The following is a 27,025-nucleotide window of genomic DNA, read 5'->3' on the forward strand; positions in this document are numbered from 1 at the left end:
CTGGGACTGGTGGTGGTGGAGAATGGGCACTGGTAGAGGGATGGGTATTCGATCATTGTATAACTGAAACCCAAGCACAAAAATTTGTAAGTCTACAACTGTATTTCATGGTGTTTCACTAATAAAAATTTAAGAAAAAAAATTTCATTCCACCATGCAACCATTATCACTTACTTCAATTAACAATAATGTTGGCACTACAGTACCCTGCTTTCCATTCCCTATTCCCTGGAACCCCTCTGAGACTGTTTTCATATACGAGTCTCACCTCCTGAGCCTGAATACTCATAGACATGCACTATGGTCATTGCATCTTCTAATAAAGATATTCCCAAAAGGTTCTAACTTCTCCACCACCTATTTTCTAAGAAGCAAAAAGTTCCGAAGCAATATAGTATACCACAAACTTAGTACCTCATATGTCAAAACTAAAATCTCAAAAAAGCACTGGGCTATTGTTTCACACTTTAAATATATATATGGACCCCGCCCAGGGAAATGGCTGGAAGGGCTGGAGCACAACTCAGCATGGGGGAGCCCTGGACTCAACATCACGTGGTTACCAGGACACTTCAAGCTGTGGCTCCCCTCCCCCCAGACCCAAAGAAACTCAACTCAGGATCAAGCACCACCAAAGAGCACTGAGCCAGGAATAGTATCTGAGTACTGCCAGGTGTGGCCCCCAAATCAAACAAACAAATGAAACTGTTGAATGTACATAAAATATGGAAGGCGATCTCTTTCAAACTCCAGAGTTTAGGAGAAATCAGGTCAAGAGAAAAGTTAGAAAACCGCACAGAGCTACAAAGGCAAGGACTCAGGGCGTCAATCTGCAAGGCTCATCTCCACAGTGCGCCTTGCCTTTCCCAGGTCACGGCCTCCAAGAGAAACATGCCACTCACTCGTGTGTAAAAAGAGAAAACAAAACAAAACAAATCCAAAAAAGGAAAATAGAATGAAATAAAAAGAGAAAACATGCTAGGGACTGGGGAGGCAATAGGGGATAAGGCTTGCTCAAGGCCAACGTGGATGCAATCCCCGGCACCCTGTTGACCCCAAGCAATATTTCAGTTTCACAAGTATCAAGGTTTGGCCAAACCTTAAAAAAAGAATCTCATACTGACTGCAATGAAATATAGCTCGGATATCGAGGTCGTGAGGCCGGAGATTGGACAGCGATTAGGGTACATCTGCCCCCACCCTGTCCAGCAACACCTGGTTCCCCCAAGCATCACTGGGCATAGCCCTGGAGGTCCCCACACACCACTGTGGAGGTCTGGCTACTTCAACACTCCAGGGCTGGCCAAGGATGGCCAGGGAGAACTCGGGAACCTCCTGAGCACTGCCTGGGAGCACACTCCCACCCCCCTCCAAGAAAGTCAGCTTTGGTTTGGTATGGGGCACACCCAGCAATATTAGGCTCTGTATTCAGGGATCACTCCTGGTGATGCTCAGGGCTTACTGCTGGCTCTGCACTCAGGGATCACCCCTGGTGGTACTCAGGGGCCCGTATGGGATGCCAGGGATTAAACCCAGTTAGCTGCATGGAAGGCAACTGCCCGACCCACTGTACTACTTCTCCAGTCCCCTTTTTTAAATTAAGGTTTTTGGTTTTGGTTTTGTTTTTTAGTACAGCTGGCAGAACACGTGCCTTGCACGCAACTGACCCAGGTTCAGTCCCAGGGCATCGCCTGTCTTCCAGGAGTGATCCCTGAGCACAGCCAAGTGTGGCCCAAACACAAAACAAAACAAAACAGAAAAAAGGAAGCCTCTAGGGGCCAGAGAGGAATAGCACCGGGTGAAGCACTGCTTACAGGCAGTCTACCCTGATTCAATTCCCCAGCATACACTGCATGGTCCCCAGAGCACTGCCTGGTGTCGCCCTGGAGGTCCCCACTGCCCCACCCCCGCTGCCCCCAGCATGACTTCCCGAGCACCATTTGGGAGAATCCCCGAAGTAAAAGAGGTCTGAACTGATTAAAAAATCAGTATTAGGGGCTGGCACAATAGCACAGCGGGTAGGGCGCTTGCCTTGCACGCAGCCAACATGACTGACACAGGTTCGATTCCCAGCATCCCATATGGTCCCCTGAGCACCGACAGGAGCAATTCCTGAGTGCATGAGCCAGGAGTAACCCCTGAGCATCGCCGGGTGTGACCCAAAAAGAAAAAAAAAACAGTATTAAACAAAGGATTTGAAAAACTTTTGTATATAGCAATGTATTATTAGAATGCAGAGCATTCTTTAGTTTCAATACCATCTAAAAATAAGGTAACTTGGGGGGCAGAAGGCGGGGAAAATAAATACATAAAAATAAGATAATTTTTTTCCTCATACTAGAGATTGCATGTACTTTGGAATTTACATAAAGATATTATCTTATATCTCACACAGAGGTAATCCAATAACTCAATGAGAAGGAAAACTAAGCTTATTCAGTCTCATGATGTAATAACAAGCAATAATGAGTACAATACCTACTGTTATAGGTTAACCCGAAAAGCCTCTTAAATTTGGCAACAAATTCTTTGGGAATGACTCAGAGACAGCGCTAAAAGTCGACTGCTTAGAATCACATCTCTTAAAGAAACCAGTAAGTTTCCTCAGACAACCAGCTAATTTTCAGATCTACATATTGATTTTTTTTTTCTATACCCTGTGGTACTCAGGGTTTATCCTGGTTCCTATACTCAAGAATCAGTCCGAGGGGGGCTGGAGCGATAGCACAGCGGGTAGGGCATTTGCCTTGTATGCGGCTGACCTGGGTTCGATTCCCAGCATCCCATATGGTCCCCGAGCACCACCAGGAGTGACCCAAAAAGAAAAAAAAAAAAAAAAAAAAAAGAATCAGTCCAAGAGGGTTCAGGGGACTGCTGCCAAGGATTGAAATCAGGTCAGCCACATGCAAGGCAACAAATGCCACTGTACTATCACTCCGGCCCTTAGATCTAGCCATTGAGAGAGCCATTAATCCCAGGTTTCATAAGCAATGACTTTTTTTTTAAGTAAAGCAGATTTTATTTGGAGGTTTTGAAGGTGTGGGGGGAAGAGATGGGGAGGGAGCGAAGGAGGGGGAGAGAAAGACAGAGAGAGTGACGAGATCAAGAGAAAATAATGCAGGCTTCTCCAAAGGCGGAGAGAGCCCCTACACATATGCCAGCATTAGACACGAAGCATGAAAGTACATATCTCAAGAGGGGAGATGCAGGCGACACATGTGCTCGGTCACCACATGTGCTCAGCCACGTGGGCACAAGCAGCACATGAGCTCAGGCAGCATATGTGACAAGCAATGACTTTTAATTCATAGTTTAACCAACATATTATAAGATTTTGGAGGACTGAGGTTTCTCTGGCAGTGCTGAGCGCTACTCCCGATTCAGTGCTCAGAGGTCACTCCCAGCACTGGTCAGGGAATCATCCTTGCGTTTGAACTCAGGTCACCCACATGCCAAGCATGAACTGAGACCTTTGAACAATCGCTCCAGCCCTAATGATAGTTTAATAGTTTTTCAAAAGAGTTAAATGTAGGTAGTTGATTTCAATTGACTAATGCTCTGAAAAATTTACAGATAGAACTATATATAAGCATAGCAATTAGTATATAGAACAAGTTTAAATTCTTATATAACAAAAGAAATGCACTGATATTCTAGGATTTTGCAGATGCTTGCCTTGCCCATGGCCAGCCCCTGGCACCCCATTTGGTTCCCGAAGCCCCCACAGAGCCAGCACTATGCCCTAAACACTCCTAGCGGTGGCCCAAAAACTGAAATAAATCAATCAATAAAATATTTTGCAGATAAGATCCTTTCAACTGTATCTACCTGCCCAGGAACTAATAACTGTATCATCTAATAAGCTTTCATGTCAGAATTTGCCCATAATTACCAAGAAATTACCAGGTCTTTTCCAAACAAAACATTAAAGGCAGAAAAACTTCAAGGCAGACTAAGAGATAGTACAACAGGTAGAGCATTTGCCGTGCATGCAACCAACCAGGTTATATCCCTGGCACCCCACCTGGTCCCCCAAAGCCACCCTGGAATGATCCCTGGAGCACAGAGCCAGAAGTAAGCCCCAAGCACTGCCAGGTGCAATCCAAAAATCAAAACAAATTGCTTTCCAATATTGAATTAAATTGGCAAAAACAGAACCAAGTTCTGAGTAGCTAAATCCATATTCCAAATTAAGTCAACCTAATAAACATAAATTTCTCTTTAAAATTTACACTAAATAAACTACAACTAGCAAAGCAAAATAATAAAATCCGGAGCTCAAGTCTCTCGCTCTGGGAGAGACCCAGGGGCCTCGCAGGAAGAAGGCCAGGCTGTGCCTTTGCGCACTGCACATCACCTCCATGCCCGTGCTGGGCGGGACCCCTGACATGACTACAGCCCCCAAACCAAATTTTTTAACAGAACTGAATAACATAAACCCGGACAATAGCGCAAGGGTTGTTTGTATGGTTTAATTACAGGGGCCCAGGAGTCAACCCCCAGTACCACAGAGTCCCTAATAGATGTGCATCCCACACACACCCCAAAAACCTGGCTATCCTCTACAGCATCATCCCTATCTCCCATTCATTTACTATTAACAGTTCTTGAGTGCCTCTCATACACTAAAAACTGCAATTATGTCCCTATCACACCATGAAAAATCCCCTCCCGCTCCCTGATATTTGAGGTGGAGAGGCTGTACCTGTGGTGATGGGGGCTGGATCTGGGCTCCTGGAGGTACAGGGGGACAGTGCCAAGGAACAAACCTGGATCTCCTGCATTCAGAACATTCCAGCCCACTCAGGTATCTCTGCAGCCCCTGGGATTTTATATTTCTTCATATGTTGAAGAGATATGATAGTGTATCCCTAAAAGCCTTATAAGCCGATATTAACTAAATTTAAAAATATATGTAATAGAAATAATAAATGTTGCCAATCTAAGTAAACAAAAAAAAAAAATCTGCATTTCTGGTGCAGTAGAGGACACTCAAGAAAGTAAATAATGACTCATAGAATGGGAAAGTATTTGAAGATTGGGGCCAGGGATAGTACAGAGGTTAAGGACCCTGCCTTGCACTCAACTGACCCTGGTTTAATCCCCACACCACATACAGGCCCCCAAGCAGAGTCAGAGGTGATCCTGACCTCAAAGCCAGGAGTAAGCCCAGAGCACCACTGGGATATGGCTCAAAAACATAAACAAACAAACAGAAAAGCACACCCTGTATTATTCCATTCAAATGAAATCTTCAGCATCGACAAATCACAAAGACCAGAAGGGCCTGAGCAATCCAGGGCAGGTAATGCTCTGGCTCTGTGCTGTGCTGACCTGGGTTTGACTCCAAGCACCCCGTTCGGTTCCCAGAGCACAGCCAGGAGTGATCCCAGAGTGCTGGGAGTAACTGCCTATAAATCAAGGGTTTCTCTTTCAACTGTCAAAAATCTAAAATTAGAATGTGGTACTCAGAGGTTCGAAAACTTAGTTGGATTATCAGATGTCCCCTTTACAAAATACAAAACAAAATACTCAGCAGCCCCCTGGAAATCTTTTCTTTTCTTTTTGTTTTTAGGGTCATACTTGGGGGTACTCGGGGTGCTCAGGGCACCTTATGTGGCACCAGGAAACTCGGTTGGGCATGCAAGGCAGGGACCTTATCCACTGCCATACCGCTCTGGTTCGCTGTCGAGCTTTTTTAAACAAAAAAATACCCAATCATGGGGCCGGAGAGATAGTACAGTGGGTAGGGCACTTGCCTTGCCAGCAGCTGCCATAGGTTTGATCCCCCCCAGCACCCCATATGATCCCCGACCCACCAGGAGTGATCCCTGAGTGCAGAGCCCAGAAGTGTGCCCTGTCCAAAAAACAAAACAAAACAAAACCAATTGTGCACCAATTGGATGAGGCTACTAGGGCGCTGTTCTTGTATTAACCCACTCCCCAGGGTGGGGACAATATCACCCCATTTTGGGAACCTCTGGTACACTGGTAGTAATGGCTATAAAACACTCTATTCTCATTGTTTTAAATGAGTATACTAAAAAAGTAAAGTAACTGCATATTTGGGGGCATAGGGGAGTTTGGGCCACACCTGGCAGTGATCAGAGAGGGTTCATGACTGTACCCAGGCAGAGCTCAGGGAAACATATACAGTGTCAGGGATCAAACTGGGTCAGGCACAAACAACTGCACTTTTTTTGAGGGGTGGTGGGGTCATGCTGACAGGACATTCCCCAGGGGAGTGAACAGGGGAACCATATGTTGTAGCAGGGATCAAAGTGAGGTCATCCACAGGGAAGGTAGATGCCTGGATACCATCTCTCCAGCCTTGCACGTGTTAAACAGGTATGCAGTACACTTAAAAAGATGAAACAAAGACAACAAACCCTGCAGGGTGTTGCTCCCTTACAAGGCTTCCCTCCCGTTGCAGTGTCTGCTTACTTTCATCTTCTTAAATAAATGCTTAAACTCTCAAAAGATTAAAAAAATAGCACTTAATTTCCAAACAATTTAGCTTTGCAAATAGCAAAAAATGTAGAGCCTCTTACAAAATGTCAGAAGGCAAGCCACATTCTGCCATTCATTTTCCCCAGAGAGATTACACCAATGCTCTCGTTTGCCTTCTTATTACACTTGCAAATTCACTGCCAGCTGAATACAGAAGCAAAAATTAGGTTCCCATGGAACTCAAGCTACTCAGAGTCACTCTGTGTAAGAATGAAATGAGGAACCCGAACAAGTCCAGCAGCTCTGAAAATGACCAATCGAAATAGTAACAAGGGCCGAAGAGATAGTACAGCAAGTTGGGTGTTTGCCTTGCACACAGCCGACCTGGGTTCAATCCCCAACATCCCATATGGTCCCCCAAGCACTGCCAGAAGTGATTCCTGAGTGAAGACCCAGGAGTAATTCCTGAGCATCACCTGGTATGACCCAAAAAGCCAAAATAAAAAATAATAATAATAATAAGAGAGTGGAATGTTTAAGGAACACTGAACTATTCCAAGAGTTGGGAGATGGGATTAGAATGCATCACTATTTTAAGTGAGCAAACAAAAAGTGCCTAAAGAATCTTATAAGAGATGGTTGGCAAGGCTTCTACAAAGGGGTAGTTCATAGACAAAAAAAGTTGGCAGTAGGGGCCAGAGAGATAGTACAGTGGGTAGGGCACTTTGCCTTATACACGGCTGACCTAGATTTGATTCCCAGCACCCCATACGGTCTGGAGTGACAGCACAGCGGGTAAGGTGTTTGCCTTGCACACAGCCCACCCAGGTTCAATTCCACCGCCACTCTCGGAGGGCCCGGCAAGCTACTATCTCGCCCACAAGGCAAAGCCTGGCAAGCTCCCCGTGACGTATTCAATACGCCAAAAACAGTCACAACAAGTCTCACAATGGAGATGTTATCCCAAAATGGGGTAAAGTGTAATAAGAAGGCAATGGAGATGTTGCCCGCTCGAGCAAATCAAGAGACAACGGGAGGACAGTGACATGACAGTGACCCCATACGGTCCCCCGTGTCTACCAGGAGTGAACCCCGAGCGCAGAGCAATGTTTAAGCCCTGAGCACCGCCAGGCTCCAAAACCAAAATAATAATAACAAATAAGTGAAAAGCAAATGTGTAATACAAGGCATAGAGATGGATTTATGAATACTAAACTGCAAGATGTCAAAATTTTAATTCAAGAATCAGTCTTTTTTTTTTTTTGTGGCTTTTTGGGTTACACCCGGCAATTCTCAAGGGTTATTCCTGGCTCTGCGCTCAGGAATCACTCCTGGTGGTGCTCAGGGACCATATGGGATGCCGGGAATCGAACCTGGGGCGGCTGCGAGCAAGGCCAACGTCCGACCCACTGTGCTATTGCTCCGGCCCCAGCCAAAATTTTTAAATAGCTGAGTAGCATGAGAGTGGAAGAGGGGAGACTAGGGAGGGAGATAAAGAGGAAGAAAACAACTTTTCTCAAAATAAGTAACAAAATAAGGAAAATCAGTAGGACCATCAATTAATCATAGCTGATTCAGCACGGTAGGGCTTATATAGGGGAAAGGCTTAAAACCCTGCAGGAGCAGCTGGAGAGACAGACCCGGGAAAAAGGCGCTGGCCCTCCCTGCAGCCGACCCAGGTCTCACCCAGGCCCCACACAGGGTCCTCTGAGCCTAGAGTCAGGAACAGCCCATCAGCACAACCTGGAGGGCCCCAAAACAGACCCAAACAACAACAAAACCGGTTTTAGATAATGTCTCAGAAATGTTACATTTAGGAGCTGGAGCCATAGGACTGTGGTAGGGACCTAGCTTGCACTCGGCTAACCCGGGTTGGACCCCAGGCATCCCATATGCCCAGATGGCCCCCAAGGCACAGCCAGGAGTAATTCCAGAACACAAAGCCAGGAGTAACCCCTGAGCACTGCCAGTGGGTCCTCCCCGCCCCCCCTCAAAAAAAAAAGAAACAGAAATATTACATTTATCATATTGATTTATAAACGATATGTAGAAAATTCCCCATTTTTTGACGAAATAAGCATCCTGGTAATAAAATACTGCACTGACTTGGAAAAAATAAGAGAACTAAGGGGCTGGAAAAAGAGTATGAGAGCAAGGTGCTCGCCTGGCATGCAGCCAAGCCAGTTCCAGCTCCCAGCACTCCAGCTGCCTCTCCACCCCCACCCAACACAGAGGATGGCCCTTGGGTCATTCCTGAACACAGCAGCCAGGAATAGCCCGAGCACCAGGAGGTGTGAGCTAAAAAGGAGAGAGAGAGAGAGAGAAATAAGAGAGGAGAGAGAGAGAACAAGAGAGGAGAGAGGAGAGAGAAGAGAGGAGAGAGAGAACAAGAGAGGAGAGAGGAGAGAGAAGAGAGGAGAGAGAGAACAAGAGAGGAGAGAGGAGAGAGAAGAGAGGGAGGGAGGAAGGGAGAGAGACAGAGAGAGGGAAAGAGACTGAGGAGAGAGGGAGGGAGAAGAGAGACAGAGGAAGAGAGAGGGAAAGAGAGAAAGTAGAGGGGAGAGAGACGGAAAGAGAGGGAGAGGAGGGGGAGGGGGGGGGAGAGAGAGAGAGAGAGAGAGAGAGGATTGCTCCCTAAAGTGCTCAGTGGGGATGATGCAGAGGAGAGATCCAGGGCTTGTTCATACAAAGCACGCGCTCCAGCCCTCTGAGCTTATCTCCTTGGCCCTGGAAAGAATTTTTTTAAGTGTTCAGAATGAGAAACGCTTGCAAAAGCCAGAATTTATTTTCAGTTTAGGAAAAACTTTCTAAATGAAAGTCATCTAAATATCCAAAGGGCTGCTGAACAGAAAAGAAATGAGCTGCTGGAGGCAGTTCCTGTCTAAACAAAAAGTAAAGGAATTCACAAGGCAAAAAAAACAAAAAAAGCAAAAAACCATCATACCTAAAAGAGCCACAGCCTCTAGTCCAAAAGGACAAGTTTAATAATCATTAAACTTTCACAGAAGACCATGTGATATCCTATGTAAAAAGGAGGGAAGAGCTGGAAATAGTGTAAAGGGCTAGTGCCTGCTTCGGGTGCCAGAGGGTTCCATCCTGGGCACCCTGGGTACTCCCAGGGCAGGGAACAGCCTCCAACCCTCAAGCATATTTCCAGATATGGCTCCTACCACAAAAAAAAAAAAAGTGAAAAACAAAAACTCTACAAATGATGTCGGCGATAACAAGGAAAAGAACATATTCCTTGTTAATCCCTGTCAATAGCACCTACGTTCCTAGCCTTCTCTGAATCATTCTACTTGAAGGGTCGTTCTGAAAGGGACAGCGGTACTGACCAGCACCCAGAGGTGCACATGGAATGACCTAGGGGGCAGGCAGGGGGGCCCAGGCCTGCCTGGCGCGGGGCATGAGGCAATGGGTTGGGTCCCCGGCACTGCATGACCCCTCCCCAACAACAGAAAAAACAACGAAGATGACATCTTCAAGTCAGACAGCTCCGACCCAGACCGCAAAATCCAAGGGACAATATGACCTCGGTCAGAAAATGCTGCCAACCTGGAAAACAAACTACTCGGCAAATCTCAGCATCACGTTAACAGTAAGGATAGCTTTCCAGGACTGAAGTGCAGACCAAGCACTCGGAGTACAGAGGCAGGGTTCGAGCCCAGTGCCTCACGGAACCACAGCGGGCAGAGAGCAGAAGAGCAAAGGCACAGGGGCTGGAGTGACAGTACAGCAGGTAGGGCATTTGCCTTGCATGCCGCTGACCTGGGTTCAATTCCCAGCATCCCCCGAGCACCACCAGGCGTAATTCCTGAGTGCAAAGCCAGGAGTATCCCCTGTACATCGCCAGGTGTGACCCAAAAACCAAAAAAAAAAAAAAAGAGCAAAGGCACAGAGCTGGCAGGAACCTCCTATCACAGCAGGCCATGGCAAACTCACACACACACACACACACACACACACACACACACAAGCACCACATTAAGATTTTAAACAAGGGACACAGATAACTCCACAGCAGAGAGGCTAGTAATACGATGAGTCCAGTCCCCGGCGCCTCCCCACATGCCAAGCTCAATCCCAGAGGCTTTGCTGCTTGAGATCCCTGGTGCCACAACAAAGCAGGCAGAAGCACCACGATTCGAGTGTGCACTATAGCAGGTGTCTGACACACCACCATCCCAGACACAACCACAGGGTGTGTGTGTGTGTATGTGTGTGTGTGTGTGTGTATGTGTGTGTGTGTGTGTGTGACTGGGGGGTGGGGGGGGGTGGTTAGGGGATTAACTTATTTGAAAGAAGTCTAAAAGAAACCCAAACCAGAAAGTACACAAAGAAAGCATTAAGCGTAATTTTCTTTTTTCCATAACAAATAAAATGGGTATTAAAAATACTGGGAAAAAAATACTCAATACTGAATTACATTATAAGTCCAAAATAGGCCTTGATCATTATTTTTTTATGTTAAGAAAAAATGAAAATGCTTCAATCACCACCTTTTTGTGCTAAAAATAAAGTCTTTTAAAAGTGAAAAAAAAAATACTGAAGAAGGACCAGAGAGATAGCAGGGAGGGTGCTTACCTTGCATGTGACTGACCGGTTTTCAATTCCCAGCACCCCATATGGTCCCCCAGCCCAGTCAGGAGAAAGCCCTGAGTACTGCCAGGTATGGCTCCCCCACCAAAAGAAAAAAAAAAAAAACCGAAGAAGAGTATAGATTTAGGTATGCTACATTCAAGCCAGGACCTTACAAGATTTTACAAGATCCAAGCACTGTCTAAGCTAAGGCCTTGATTTAAGAGCTAACAAGATAACAATGCCTCCCCACAGAGCACCAGTGCCAATGAGAGAACAGCTGGTCCATGCACCCCGGCTAACAGGCTCAGGGAGCACTGCTGCTGTGGCTCCTTTCTTCTTTGACCCACCTGCGCAAGTACGCCTGTGTAATAAACATTCTTTGCCTCTTACCCACTTAGGGTGCTCCTCACAGGGGCCCAGAGCAACTGTATAGCAGGATAGTACAGCGGATAAGCAGCTTTTGCCTTGCACGACACCAACCCAGGTTTGATCCCTGGCTCCATAAGGTTCCTGGAGCAAGGCCAACAGTGGTTCCTGAGGGCGGAGCCAGGAGTGCACTGCCAGGTGTGGGCCTCAAGACCAAAATAAATAAAAATAAAATCTTCCTTATAGAGCTCTGTATCTTGGATCTTCCATTTACATTAAGATATTAGATGTTCTATGTTTGCCACTCAATGCCTCTTTTGCAGACCACAACACCCAAAAGGAGAGAGAGAACACAGGGGATTGCCCTGCCACAGAGATAGGGGGGATGGGGGGATGGGGGTGGGAGGGATATTATCCATGGTGGTGGAAAATGGGCACTGGTGGAGGGATGGGTATCTGATCATTGTATAATTGAAACCAAAGCACAAAAAATTGTAAATTTACAACTGTAAAAAAAAATAAAATAAAGGGAAAAAAAAGATATTAGATGTTCTATAAAAACCTTTCATGATTATCTGCTCATCTTAAATCTTTGTTTTTGTTTCTGGGCAACACCTGGCAGTGCTCAGCGCTTACTCCTGGCAGTATTCAGGGATCATGCCTGGCAGGCTCGGGGAAGCTGATGGGGTGTGGGGGATCAAACCCGGTCAGACTCATGCAAGGCAAGCACCCTCCCCATTGTACTATAGCTTAAATTTTGGGCTGCAGAGCTGCTCAGAGACTAGAGCACAGCTCTGTGTGCAATCCATCTCAATTCCCAGGACTCAAGAGTCATATGACCCCTCCACACCCTACCAAGCACCACTGGGTGTGGCCAAAAACAAAAACAAATCTTAAACCACTTTAAATATATCAGAATTTAAATTTTCTCCATTATCTCCTCAGTAATTTAAATTTATTCCCAGTCTCATTAGTAAATAAGCTACAATAGATATATTTTTTAAAAAATATTTCTATGTATTTTCCTCCTGAGACAATTTCTAGAAACAGAATTTCCTTTTTCTCTCCCCACCCCCCTACCACGTGCAAGACAAGCACCCTACCCACTGCACTATTACTCTAGCAAAAAAAAAAGGATTTCTGCGTTCAAAGGCATATTTGTATTTTTCTGTAGATATTTCCAAAATACCTTCCAGAAAAACTAGGTCCAAAGCACACTTCCACCAGAACTTTTTTAACACTGTCCCTCAATTGTCAGTTTCATAGTTAAAAAAATATTAAGAGGGGCTGGAGCAATAGCACAGCGGGTAGGGTGTTTGCCTTGCACGCGGCCAACCCAAGTTCGATTCCCAGCATTCGATATGATCCCCTGAGCACCGCCAGGAGTAATTCCTGAGTGCAGAGCCAGGAGTAACCCCGGTGCATTGCCAGGTGTGACCCAAAAAAGCAAAAAAAAAAAAAAAAAAAAAAAAAAGAAAATATGAAGAGATGGAGTGGGGCAGATACAGTGGACTATGTATGGATTATGTGTGATCCCCAGTACCACACAAGAGCACCCACTGGGTTTGACCCCCAAAAACAAACCAGTGAAAAATGAGACTCTGGGGCCAGAGAGAACACAGCAGTAAGGACCTTGCCTTGCATGCAGGAGCGCCGGGGCTGGTCCCCAGCACCCCATATGGTCCCCCAAGCACTGCCAGAAATGATCCCTATGCAGAGACAGGGGTAAGAACTGAGCACAACTAGGTGTGCACCTCAAAACAAAACAAAACAAAAGAGAGCAATCTGCATTTATTTACCAGAATAAAAAATGTTCCTCTAGATCATTGTTTTTCTTCTCTGCAAACTCTCAAACTCTTTTGTCACTAAGGCTCTGACAAATTTAGTCAGCTAAGAGGAAACACGTATCAGTGACTTTAGCTCCCCCTACTGGCCATAAAGTTAATAAACTAAACACAAAGCTCACAAACTTGTTCATTTCCTACCTATCACCAGCTATTACAAACATAAGTTACACACTGTAATGAAAAGCAGAATGTCATATGGCTAAACTCAACAGATTTTATGAAGGAGAGATGCAATGCTGGACCACAGTGTACAATGACTATTGTCATGGGTGTAAGGAGCTTAAGGCACTTGCCGTGCCTGTGGCTAACCAGGTTGATCCCTGGTACCCGAAGGTCCTCGGAGCACAGATCCAGGAGCCCCTGAGCACCACAGGTATGGACCATGGCCCCCCACCCAACCCCCAAAAAAGGATTAATGGCACAAGTCATTCTTAAATTGTAATCAGTTCACAAATAGACTGCCTCCTTTGAATATCACAAGCCAAAATATTTCATTCATAATTTTGTGAAAACACTGTAGACGACACTGGATGATTACAAGGAAATGGATTCTCCTTCAAAACAACTAAGAAAACAAAAATTCCTATGTTCTTGCAAAATCTTTCAAAGGAAAAAAATAAAACTCTTTGCAATCCTTCCCGAGTCACGGAGTTGCTGCGGCTGAGGCGAGAGCTGAGGGCTGGAGCATGCGGCTGGCAGGAGCAGGCCAAGCTCGATGCCTGCAGCACACGGCCTCCCAGCCGCCACTGGGAAGGAAGGGGAAAAGCTACAAAACTGCACAATCTAAACAGTATGAGCTCTAGAGGGGAAAGCAAAGATGGGCAAATGGACTGGCTCTTCCATCAATATCCTTCAGATGCCTGTACTTCACAGGGCAGACAACAGAGCCCCGAGACAATTCACTCAGCACACAAGGTCACTCGGCACACAAGAAGGGCCACCACTACAGCAAGTAATGATCAGAAGAGACCAGACAGAGCTCCTATTCACAGGGTACAGTGAGAGTAGCCAACTGTTACTGCTGCACACATGCAATACATACACACACACACACCCCTCACCAGTCATGCCTGGGACTGTTACCATAGCTCTTAAGGAACTGAAAGGAAGAAGCAGGCTAGAGCTATAGAACAGGGTGGAGGGCATTGTTTTGGGGATTTTGCTTGTTTGTTTGGGGGCCAAACCCTGTGATGCTCAGGGAATACTCCTGGCTCTGCACTCAGGAATTACTCCCAGCGGGCTCGGGGCACCACGTGGGATGCTGGAGATTGAATGTGGATCAGCCATACGGGATGCCGGGGATTTTCCGTGGTACAAGGCAAGTGCCCTACCCACTGTACTTCCGCTCCAGCTCCAGGGTAAAGGGCAGCAACAATAGACTGTATGGGGCCCAGTGGGAAAGGAGCAACTGGGTGCATAGAGGAACAAGAAGTTCAGCACTGCTGAGTATACAGAGTGCCCAGAAAGGAGGAGAGGAGAGGGGAAGGCACAGCCATGCCACCCGGGAACTGAGTGCTGAGCAACTGTCCAGGCTAGCAACGGGAGAGGAGGCACAGGATCATACAGTGAAAAGATGCCCTGGGCAGCAAGTTGGAAAGAGACTGCCAAGTAAAACTGAAAGTGACTGAAAACCACAGGGATAGTACGGCAGGGAGAGCGTTTGCCTTGCCTGGGCTGAGCCAACCCAGGTTCAATCCTTGGTATCCCATATGGATCCCTCAGCCCTGCCAGGAAGAATTCTTTGTTTTTTTTTTGGGGGGGGGGTTTGGTGGAGCCACACCTGGCCATGCTCAAGGTTTACTCCTGGTGGTGCTCAGGAGACCATATGGGATGCCAGAGATGGAACCTGGGTCAGCCACATGCAAGGCAAACACCCTCCCCACTGTGCTATCTCTCTGGCTCCGGGAATAACTCTTGACTACAGCCCCAGGAGTAACCCCTGAGCATCACCAGGTATGGCCCCCAAAACCAAAAAGAGCAGAAAAGAAAGCAAGTGACGGAAGATCAAACAGATAAAGAGTGATGAACTCGGGTGGGGGTGGGGGGACCCGAGGGAGACATTATGAAGCAGAATCTCAATTACACAGAGACAACTATGCTAAAGGCAAGAATACTGAGGGTGACTGGGTGAGGGAACGACAGCACCATGCACTGCAATGTGAAAACAGCAGGTCGGACTGTGGAAGGAGGTGATGAAGTCATTCAAAAGTGAACATGGGGCTGGAATTCACAAGACGACTTAGAGCTGAAAAATATATAGATAGATATATTTATAAATATATATTATAAATATATCTGTATTTATAATATATAATAAGTATATCTCTATATATTTGCACAGCATCGGTCTGCGGAAGGCAAGCGGGGGGCACCTATCTTAGAAGCCACCCAGGAGCAGCACGGCACAAGAAAGGAGAGTGAAGGCGAGCACAGGCGCGAGAAGGAAAAAAAAACTCCTGCAATTAAAACTGAGGAAAACGTCTGCAATTAAGGCCAGGATCGAGCAGGCAGGGCCGCAGGGCGCCCGCTGGTGCCCACTGAGCCCCACAGGATGCCTGCTTCCTCTTCCCACAGGCAGTTCGGCTTCATTACAGCGTCATTATTTCCCCATTTCTCTGAAGAGCTCCAGGAAGCACAAAGAGGCCAAATTACATTCCCAGGGTCACGAAGGGGCAGCGCTGAAATCTGAATCTCCGAGTCTGGTTCCTACCTCCAGGCTCTGGATTACTATTCGCAAAACTCCCTGACAAGAAATAAACACCCAAGGCCCTGAGGAACCACCGCCACCACACCACAGCCAGGGAAAACGGGTCCTGGGTCCTGGGTCGGAATCTACAAGGAGACCCCAGAAGGGATGAGCGAGGAGGAGGGGGGTGCAGGGGGGTAGTCCCTCCTGAATTCGGCATTACAGATGGATTTACAAGGGCAGTTTCGTTGGGACACACAGATGGAGCAGGACAGGGACCAACAAGCGCAGGTTCGAGTTTTGTATTCTGGGCCGGAGCGCTAGGAGAGTGGGGAGGGCGAGGCCAACCTGGGTTTAATCTCTGGCATCCCATATGGACCCCCCGAGCACTGCCAGGAGTGATCCCTGAGCACTGTCCAGTGTGGCACCAGATCAAAAAAAACAACAAAAAAAATTTTAAAGAAAATTTTGTATTCTTGGGCAAAAAAGACAGTCCTGGGGTTCAGGCACCTGCCTTGCAAGGGACCGACCTATCTGATTAGCAGCAGTCACACTTCACCCCCAGCCAGGAGAAGCCCCTGAGTACGACCAGGCACAGCCCACCACCCTTCCCTCAAAGGAAAGGTCAATGGCATTGTTTGGGGGTGGGGGGACACACGCAGCAGCCAAGGGCCACAGCTGGTGGTACTCTGGGGACCAACTGCAGTGTCAAACCACTGTCGTGGCTGCAGCGACATGCAGGGCCAGCACTGGACCTCTGTCCTTCCTCTCGGGCACCCCAACACAGGCTGTGCATCCTGCGAGAGTGAGAGGCTTGCAGTGTCCGCAGGCTTCAGAGGAAGTGCCCACAGGAACGCGAGGCTGAAGAGCAGCGGGAGAGGCCCACAGGCAGCTGGAGGCCGCTCTGAAGAGGGACAGGGCAGCTCGGGAGGCGGGAGCAGTGGGCCGGCGTGGGGGCAGCCACAAGGAGGGGCTGGCCAGGGGTCTTTCCTGAGTCTCTGTGCCCTGGTGGAGGAAAGGCCACAGAGGCGCAGAGGGTGGGGAGAGGGGCCTTGGAAGCAACACAATTATTTTCACTTCTAGGTAACCCCCCACTATAATATGCTTTTAACCTAAATATTTATTTTATTCTTTTACTGTTTCATTCTGATCTGAGTGCATCACTTATTAAATTATGGACTAGGTTACAAACAGTTCACAAATAATTTGTAAGCAAAAGGAAAAATAATTTAAATCGCAAGGGGGTGGGAGTGATAGCACTGCAGGTAGGTGGCTTGCTTGCATGTGGCCCACCCAGGCTCCATCCCCGGCATCCCTATAGCCCCTCAGGCCCCGCCAGTAGTGATCCCTGAGCACAGAGCCAGGAGTAGCCCTGAGCACCACCCAAAATCAAAAACAACAACAAAAAATTAAATCCCTAGGCTGTTTAGAATAGTGTTTCCAATGTCTCCAAATTAAACACCCAGCCCGAGGAGATGGTCCAAAGGACTGGGGCACATGCTCTGCTTCACAGAGGCCGAGTCAGAACCCCAGTGCCACACGGTCACCCAAACATTACCAGGAGTAACTGGGATTGGGTATGGTCCAAAAAGGAAAAAGAAAAAAAAAAAAGAAGATAAAATTTTGAGCTGGGTATTTTTGTTAAGGATTCAGAGATGCCCATAATGCTTTTTTTTTTTTATTTTGCAGGGGTTGGGGGCTTGGTTATGGGGCTACACCTGGCAGCTCTCAGGGGTCACTCCTACGGGTGCTCAAGGAGCCCCATGCAGTGCAGGGATGGAGCTCAGGGTGCCTGGATACTCCATCACACTAAGCTCATCCCAGCCCTGCCAGACCTTTTAGAATGCAGCGGCCGGAAGAGAGCACAGAGGGCTGAGCATGTATACTGCATTCAGGAGTCCGGAGTTCAAGCTGGCACTGCCTCATCCCTCCAAGCACTGCCAGGTGCAATTCCCGAGCACTGCTAGGTGTGGTCCCTGCCCCCAGACCCTAGCCCCAGCCCCTACTCCAAAAAAAAAAGAAAAGAAAAACAAAAAGGTTTTCACCTAAATGGTGAAATTTAAGTCCTAACACAGAAAGTATCAGGAGAGAAAAACTATCAAAGAAAAAGGTGAAAATTAGGTTTGAAACACAAGACAAAGGCTGGGGCGACAGATAATACATCGGAAGGTCATGTGCCTTGCACACAGTCAAGTTTAATCCCCACCCCCTATATAGCCCCTCAAACCCACAAGGGGTAGCCCCTGAGTACAGAGGCAGGAGTAAGACCCCCTCCCCCAGAACAGGTGGGTGTGGCCCTAAAATAAACAAAAAACAAAGACAGAGGCCAGAGGGATGTGCAGGGATTCTGGCACCTTGCATGCAGCTGACCCAAGTCCAAATGGACACCTCATGGGACCCCTGCACACAGAATCAGAAAGAGCCCCAACTACCTCTAGTTGTGGTCTAAAACCACCTCCAAAAATAAATTATTCAGGGCTGGAGTGATAGCACAGAGGGTAGGGTGTTTGCTTTGCACATGGCCGACCCGGGTTCGATTCCCAGCATCCCATATGGTCCCCTGAGCACCGCCAGGAGTAATTACTGAGAGCATGAGCCAGGAGGAACCCCTGTGCATCGCCGGGTGTGACTTAAAAAGAAAAAAAAAAAATTGACCTTTAAAAACTAAAACTTTTAAAAAATAAATCAATAAAAATTAGACCTTTAGGGGGCTGGAAGGATTGTACAGCAGGTAAGGCGCTTACCTTATACAGAGTGGACCCAGGTTCGATCCCCAATACCCCATAGGGTCCCCCACGCACCACCAGAGGTGATCCCTGAGAAGCGAGCCAAGCGTAAGCCCTGAGCACTGCCATATGCAACTCAAAACAAAAACCAAACAAGGGCCAGAGCGATAGCACAACAGGTGAGGTGCTTGCCACGCACACGGCCAACTCGAGTCCTATCTCTGGCACCCCATAAGGTCCTCTGAGCGAGCCAGGAGTGATCCCTGAGCTCAAAGCCAGAAGTAAGCTCTGAGCACCGCCCAGAGTTCTGATATTAGAGGCCTTAGCTAGGCCAGAGTTAGTCCTGGCTGGGCTTGGTTTCCTGGCACCACAGGACTGAGGCGGTGCCCGGTGCATCCCGGAGTACTGCAGGATGGAGTTCTGAAGGCCCCCAGAACTGCAAGGAAGAGCCCCACATCCTGTGTCCGTGCATGGCTGACCATGTCCGGTGTCCCCAAGCTCCGCGAAGCACTGCCTGGGAGCCCCTTTTTGTATTATGCCAGAGGCAAATGGGAAGGGCGTGAAAGCAACGGCTTGGCCAGCTCAGATCTTCCGATTTCTGAGGTGACCCACACGGCCTACCCCACAGATAACCCACAGATGACACTGCAGCCCAACGCTGCAGGCTGCTGCCAGCTTGCTCGAACACGGCGTCTGATCAGAGACACACAACTCTACAGCCACACACGCGAAGGGGTGCAAGCGCCACTTTCACCTCCGGCTTCAGGGCATCAGCCCTCATGACTCACACTGCAGGACACCCCAGCCTGCCCCGGGCTTGATCCTGACAGGTGAAGGAAATCCCAATGTGCCACCAATTTCCACAAAGGAGATCTAGAGAACAAGGCTGTAATCCTGACCTTAATATTTCAAATCAAAATTTACGCCGATGAGCTTCCTGGGAGGCGGCTCTGGGGGGTGCCGCACGGGCTCTGCACGTGGGAGCCCCAGGTTTGGGCCCCAGCACTTCCTGGTTCTCCAGGCACTGCCAAAAGGGCTCCAGAGCACCTTGCCAGGGAACAGCTAAAATTTTTTACCAGCTTATTAAAGAGGGTAATTTTACATACTAAGACTTAAATTTTGTATAAATCTAAAGTTTCAATAATAGGAAAAAGAAAAAAAAAAAGGAGGGGGGCTGTAGCGATAGCACAGAAGGGAGGGTGTTTGCCTTGCACACGGCCGACCCGGGTTCGATTCCCAGCATCCCATATGGTCCCCGAGCACTGCCAGGAGTAATACCTGAGTGCATGAGCCAGGAGTAACCCCTGTGCATCGCCGGGTGTGACCCCCCCAAAAAAAAAAGTTTCAATAATAGGAGCCGGAGTAATTTCAGGAAGAAAACCAGCAGCTTAGGCACTAGAGTGATAGTACAGTGGGGAGGGCATCTGCCTTTCAAGTGGCCGATCCAGGTTTGATTCTCAGCATCCCATATGGTTCCCCAAGCACCGCCTGGAGTAATTCCTGAGTGCAGAGCCAGGAGTAATCCCTGTGCATCTCCAGGCATGACCCCAAAAGTCCAAAACAAACAAATAAACAAAAATGAGCAGCTCATACTTATGGAGCACATGTCCAGCATTATTCTAAGCTCTGTGCATGAAGAAACGCATATAACCCTTACAGTCAGCCCTGCTGGGTACTCTAATTATACCCTCTGCACAGCTGAGGACGCCCAGGTGCGGGGAGGCTAAGGCACAGCCGGAGGCCCCACACTCAGCAGCAGACTGTAAGGAAAGGAGGTTTTATTGTTGCGCAGGCCACATGCAGTGGTGCTCAGGAACTACTCCTGTCACAGTACGAGTGCATCAGGAGCCAGGTAGGCCAGGACAGAAGGTGGGGCTCCAGCATGCAAAGCAAGTGCTCAGTCCCCTGAGCTCGCTCTGGACCTCATCAGAATCGTTTTAAGGATATCTAAAACTTTTTTTTTAAAAAACAAGCTTGGGCGCCGGAGCGATAGTACAGCGGGTTAGGCGTTTGCCTTGCATGCGGCCGACCAGAGTTTGATCCCCAGCATTCCATATGGTTCCCCAAGCACTGCCAGTAGAAAGTCCCGAGAGTCAGGAGTAACCCCTGAGCATGGCCAGGTGTGACCCAAAAAGGGAAAAAAAAAAAAAAACCACAAGCTCTCTCTCTCTCTCCCTTGATACTACAAAGTTAATGCTTTCTACTCCCCGCCTCCCCGCAAGAAAAAAAAAAAAGGTTTTTCCCTGAACAAAATTCTGTTCCTTTATATTTTGAAGAGCGCCATATCTGGCACGCTGCTGGTTGGGGATCACTCCTAGCGGTGCTGGGGTCCACATGGTGCCAAGAAGGAAACTCTGGCCTCTCACATGCAAAACCTGAGTCGCACTTTCTAAGCCACCTCTCCAGCCCCCAAATGCTAAACGCTAAGTTTTTTTGGTTTGGGGCCAAATCCAGCTGTGCTCAGGGCTTGCTCCTGGCACTGTGCTCGGGGATCATGAGACAAGGGACAGGGATCAAACCTGGGCCAGCCACGTGCAAGGCAAACACCTGCCCTGCTGTACCTCTTTCCGGCTCCCCTCAAGGTAAAGTCTTAAATATCACAACATAAGAAGTGGGCATACTGTACTCCCAAAATCAACGACCCAACATTAAAACCAATTCACATTACCAAAAAAAAAAAAAAATCAATACTGACCCCAATTTCCTTGAGTTTCCAGAGAATAAGTACCCACTGATTACCCACTTGCTGCTTCCTAAAGATCAGAAACCTGAGGCTGAACATTCCAGTGTCAAAGAGAAATATTCTTGTGCAAGGGTCCCCTGTGCCTCCAGGGTGGGCCTCCAGGGTGGGCCTCCAGTGGGCGCCCCAGGGGCCATCCAGCACTACAGAAGGTGGTGAGGCCCTCTGACTCCCTGACACCAATGTAAGTGCACATTGGCCAGCAATAGCAACTGGAGCGTAAGTGAAGACGAGAACTCACTCTGCATTTACCCCAAGATTCCCAACAGTGCCCAGGCAGGGCACTTGCCACGCACGCAGAAGGGCTCCTGATGACCTGGTCTCCACAAGGAGAGCCACTTGTGCTGCCTCGGGCCATTCCCGCCTGGCTCTCCTCTGGGCTGCCATTCTCACTACCCACACCTAAAGCTGTGTCCTCTGCTACTTCAGTTAACTATGAACGAGAGGCTGGAAGGAGGCGAGAGACTGAAAAATCACACCAAAAAGAACTTTCCCAGGGCCAGGGAGGCAGTCGGGAGGTTTATGACATTTGCCTGGTAAGTGGTCAACCCTGGTTGGTTGGAGTCCCAGACCACGGAGAGTGGTCTCTTCAGAGCACAGAATCAGGTACAGCCCCTGAGCACTGCAAAGGGAGGCCAAAAAAAATAACCCCCCCCCCCCCACACACTCCAAACCAAAATAAGTGCTTTTCTGTCTTAAAATTCATCTGTCCACAAAACCCAGAAGAGGCTTATCCTGTGGTATAAAATTAAACACAAAGTACTACCTGTTGAGAAAAATAGTGAAATTTTTCCTGCAAGACTCTGGAGCTGGGGCAAAGAATACAGGGAGTTAAGGAGATGCCTTGATTGTGGGTGACACCAATTCTGTCCCCAGCACCACCACTTGGGTCCCCATGTATGGTCCTGGAAGTGCCAGAGTCCCCGAGCTCTGTCAGAGTGGCTTTGTGACATGCCGCCTGAACCCCCCACCCCAGTGCAGACCCTGGACATCACCATATCTCAGGCCCTCACACTGAACCACCAGTCTGGTTGGCTGGGAACTTCTGGAAGGTTCTGCACTGCTCGCTGGGCTCCCCTCTTGAGCAGAGCTTGGAAAAGTTCCACAATAACACACACACACACACACAGACACACACACACACACACCCCTTGGGAGCAACAAGAGAGCTCTGCAGCAAACTTCTCCAAGTAAACCAGCAGGTCTTAAAGTATTTTAATATACTAAACGAAGTCTCAAAGTAAATAAATGGTTAATGACACATCTTTAGTAACACATGAATCAGCGACCCGGGGGGCCACACCCTAGTACCAACGACTCTAAGTACCTGTTTGGAAGTGGACCCGGACACCTCAATACATCCATCCACTGGGACTGGAACCAAATTTTACAACTAAAAGAGTTCTTTTTTTTTTTTCCAGCAGGGCCAAGAATTAAAACTCAGGTATCTTGCGTGCAAAACATACACTTTCCCACTGAACCAAATCCCCAGTCACTGAACTGCTGTGATATGAAGACTAAAATGCCGAACACAGGTCAGGGAAACTTCATGGGCAGGAGCCCGAGGGACTAGCCCAGTACCAGAGAGTCCCTGGAGCACGGAAGCAGAAACAGCACCCCAGCGCAGCAGGGGATACCCCCTAATCACCACCAAAACCAGAGACAGGAGTGTCGCTGTGGCTGAGCCAGGTTCGATCCACATGAGCATGCCACGCAGTCTGGGTCCAGCACCGAACCGCAGGCCCCAGTGGCCAGGTATCACCAGCAATGGGCCCCAGGCCCCCTGGACACACTTGGGAGGCCCCCCCCAAAAAGATAAAAATGATTATATTCATTATCTTTATAATGGGCGTTAATTTCAAAACTTTTTTTTTTTTTGGCTTTGGGGCCACACTCAGCAGTGCTCAGGGCTAGCTCCTGTGGTTCTGTGCTCAGGGATCACTCCTGGCGGGGCTTGGAGGATATATGGGATGCCAGGGGTCAAACTCTCATGGACAGCGAGTGCCCTACCTGCTGTACTCTCTCTCCAGCCCCCATTAATATTTTTACAATCAACAATCAGACACAGTGGCCACACAAGGTTAAGGGCTCAATGCTGGGAAGCAAACACCACAGGAGTTTTTGAGGAGCACTGAGTTTTTGAGAGGCCTGTCAGACCACAAGTCAAGAGTTAGAATATTCTCAGCTTTAAAGGAAAAGGCATAAAATGAGGACTTCAATGGAAAAACCTGCAAGGCTTACCTTCAGAAGCATCCAAATAGTATTCATAGTGTCAGGAGTTCAGACAGTACTCAAAAACGAATGAGAAGTGAGTCTTAGTAATTCCAGTAGTCACCAAGTATGAGTAGGTAGGAAATTTGTTTCAAGATTGTATCTGAGAGAACATTTATTTACTGGAAAAAAAAAAGAAAAAAAGCAAGAATAAGCAATTCAAACTATCCAAGCAGAAATTTGAAGTACTATCGCCTCATTGTTCTAAGAGATGTACAAAGTGCAGTGCCCTCTGGAACAACGTGTATCCATCTATATGCAGAAATACAGTTTACATTAAAAGTGGAATAAATGTGCAGCACATATTTAAATGACATAAAAATTGTGTCCCAAATAATTGGAAAAACGAAATACAACCCCTGATTATCCAGGGTACGTACTTTCTAGACAGTACTGAAAAGTGATTTGCTGACTGTCGAGGGGAGAAAAAAAAAAAGGCTCTTGCCACGTTTACTTTGGGGTCATAAATCAGAACCCCGCTGATGATCCCACTAGTCCTGAATTTTATCCAACTTAAGTTTCGGAGGCGAGTGCCCAGAAGAACAAGCGCTACTCTGGACTGTCCCTGGACCCGAGAAGAGCCCCCTGCTCGCTCGCTCGCTCGCGGGAAGATCCTGAAAAGCACGGCCGGGGCCTGCAGCTGGAGGCAGGGGCAGGTGGCAGGTCGGCCTGGTGGCAGGGGCTGGATTAAGTGACCTCTCGTGGGATCCTCGCTCGAGACCGAGGCCTGAATGAAATTCCAGCTTAACCAGTTACTGCTGCCCTTAAAATGGAGGCTGGCCCGAGCAGGGACACAGGCAGCGGCGCCCACCGCCTCGACGCGGCTCTCCGAGTCGGCCGGGCCTGCTGGACCCCTGGCGTCCAGCGGGAGCTGGAGACGAGACCCCCGGGGGAGCGGCTCTGCCCCCGCGGGGCGCCTGTCAGCCCGGCCTCGGGACTTGGCATCACTTTCGCGAGCGCCCGTCGGCACCCGGGGCCGCGGGAGGCGTCCGACTCTCGGGCCGGCTCTCGGGGCGGGGGGCGTCCGAGAGCCCCTCGCGCAGCCCGGCGCCAAAGCAGGGGGCCGCGCGCCCCGGGGCCCGCGCTCCCTCCCCTCCCCCACCCGGGCCCCCCGGGCCCCAACCTACCCCCACTCCCGCTCCGGGGCGACTCCTCGGGCCCCGGCCCCATTGTTCGGGCGCGGGCGGGGGCGGGGGGCTCGGGCAGGGGCGCCCCGGCCGGCGCCCCCCGGCCCGGCAGGCCGGCGGCGGGATGCAGCTTCCCGTCCTCCCCGCGTCGGTCCGTCCCACCTCGGCTCGGCCTGGCGCCCCGGGCTTCGCTCGGCACCCCCGGCCCAGGGCCCGGCGCCGGCCCGGGCCGGCCCCCAGAGCCGCGGCCACTCGGCCGGCAGCCCGCGGCCCAGGCCGGCGGGTGGGCGCGGGCCGGGGGTCCCTGCGCCCCGCACACGCGTCCCCGCTCCCCCAGCGCCGCCGCTTCCAGGGCCCTTGGCGGCGCCCGTTCCCCGGGCCCTTCGGCCCCCCGCCTCCCGGCCGAGCCGCCCCGCCGGACGCCGGCGGCCCGGGCCGCCGCCCCTCGCCCACCATCACCCCTCCCGACTCGCGCCCCCACCCCCACCCCCGGGCACCGGTGCCAACGGCGGCTCCCCCGGCCCGGACCTACCTGCACGGCTCAACCAAGCCTAGAAGTGGGGGCGGGGCGATCTTCCACCCTCCTCCGCCTCTCATTGGCCCTTCCGGGGCCCGTCGTGAACGCCATTGGCTGACGGTCGGTGTCCGTCAGAGTGGTGAGGCGGGACCCAAGGGGGGAGAGGGATGCTGGTGCCTCGGCGTCTCTGTCTCTGTGTATCTCGCTGTCTCTGTCTCTGTCTCGGCGCTGAGAAACGAGACATTCGGACGAGAGCACTGCCGGGGGCCCGAGGTGGGACGCCCCCCCGCCAAAATAAATGAGAATTTTCCCCGAGCTTCCCACCAGCCTGCCACTCCGAACCCTCCAAGTCCCCGGCCGAGCCTCCTCTCCATCACCCCTGGCCCGTCCCCTCTCCCCTGTCGCTTTTTCATCTAGGAAGCGACGACGTGCAGAAAACTCAAGGCCGGAAGGCCACGGGAGGAAATTTTTACTATGTGAATAAAATGCACCCATATAATTACTTAGAGTCAACCAGATAGGCGGCTCGTGGGGGCTTGGAGAGGAAAGGCGCGGAGTTGGCGAGCAGGGAAGGGTCTGGAAACCGGTCGAAGCGAGCAGGGATCCAAATCACACACCACCGAGAGCCGCTGCTGGTGGCTTCCTCCCGGCAGGGCAGCGCAGCGCCTAGGGACCCGGTGGGAAGGGACACTCACATTTCTCTGCGAATCCATGTCAATGGTCTGGGGTTTTTGGGGGTTTTTTTATCCCCACTTATCAATTTTTTTAATGAACTTATTTACATTTTAAAATATTTCTAAGGCCGCAAAATGAGAGGGGCAGACAAGATGGTAGCTCTCACAAAGTGGGGCGGCCTGTAGGTTTGAGCAGGAATCTGAGTTTTTCACAAGCTCCTTTCCAGAAATCAGGAGCAAAGGCAGGTGCAGATGTCCCAGAAGCAAGAGGACTTGGGAAAGGGCGGAAAATCGAGACTGGGGGACCTTCTCCACTCACTGAGGAGACGGAGAATGTACTGAAGGATCAATTTCCACAGGAGATAGCTAAAGACATTTTCAATAGAAGTTAGAAAGATAAAAAGAGACAAAAAGAGATCAGGGAGGTAAAGTACAGGCAGAGCCAGTAGCACTAGGGGGAGGGCACTTGCGTTTGTTCCCCTGCCCACCAGGAATGCTCTCTGAGCACAGAGTCAGGAGTAAGTACAACAGGCTGTGACCCTCCACACACACACAACACACACACACACACACACACACACATCCTTCTCACCCATGACAGGCTGTAGGCTGCCCCCCAGTCCTTGCACCCCCCCTCTCTATTTTTCTCCCTTCCCAGTCTAGTCCCCAGTGTGTTGCCAGATGTCTGATGCCTCTATGACACAAAGAAAAGAAATTCTGGGGCCAGGGGAAACAGTTCAGTGGTCAGTGAGTAAGTCTTGCATGTTCTCAAGGTCCCCCAGCAACTCCACCTGGGAGGTTAAAAAGCAGAAAGAACAAAGGGGGGAGGGGGGAGAGGCAGGACTGTTAATACAGCCCGCCAGGTGCTTGGCCTGCACACAGCTGATCAGGGTTCAGTTCCTCACAACGCTGAGCTCCACCAGGAATAAGCCCTGAGCACCCAAGAGTGTGGACCAAAACAAAATACAAAAATAATAAAAAACAACAATAACGAGGGATTTGAATGAGAATTGGAAGATACACACTAACACATTATATAT

The 27,025-nt window shown here is 49.4% G+C and overlaps 1 protein-coding gene across 2 annotated transcripts in view; it reads right to left on the reverse strand.

Annotated features, from left to right (window-relative positions):
* Positions 1-25,431, reverse strand: part of KANSL1 (KAT8 regulatory NSL complex subunit 1) — a 167,723-nt gene extending 142,292 nt beyond the window's left edge. Inside the window, exons 1-2 of one of the 2 annotated variants that reach the window (XM_056127791.1) lie at positions 25,327-25,431; positions 23,638-23,770 (exon numbers count right to left, since the gene is read on the reverse strand). The gene's annotated coding sequence lies outside the window, so the exon portion shown is untranslated. The remainder of the gene's footprint in view (positions 1-23,637; positions 23,771-25,326) is intronic. The other variant, XM_056127793.1, reaches the window with a different exon arrangement.
* Between the last annotated feature and the right edge of the window lie 1,594 nt (positions 25,432-27,025).

The sequence above is a fragment of the Sorex fumeus genome, unplaced genomic scaffold (assembly GCF_029834395.1).
Source record: "Sorex fumeus unplaced genomic scaffold, SorFum_2.1 ptg000063l, whole genome shotgun sequence".
Classification (NCBI taxonomy): Eukaryota; Metazoa; Chordata; class Mammalia; order Eulipotyphla; family Soricidae; genus Sorex; species Sorex fumeus.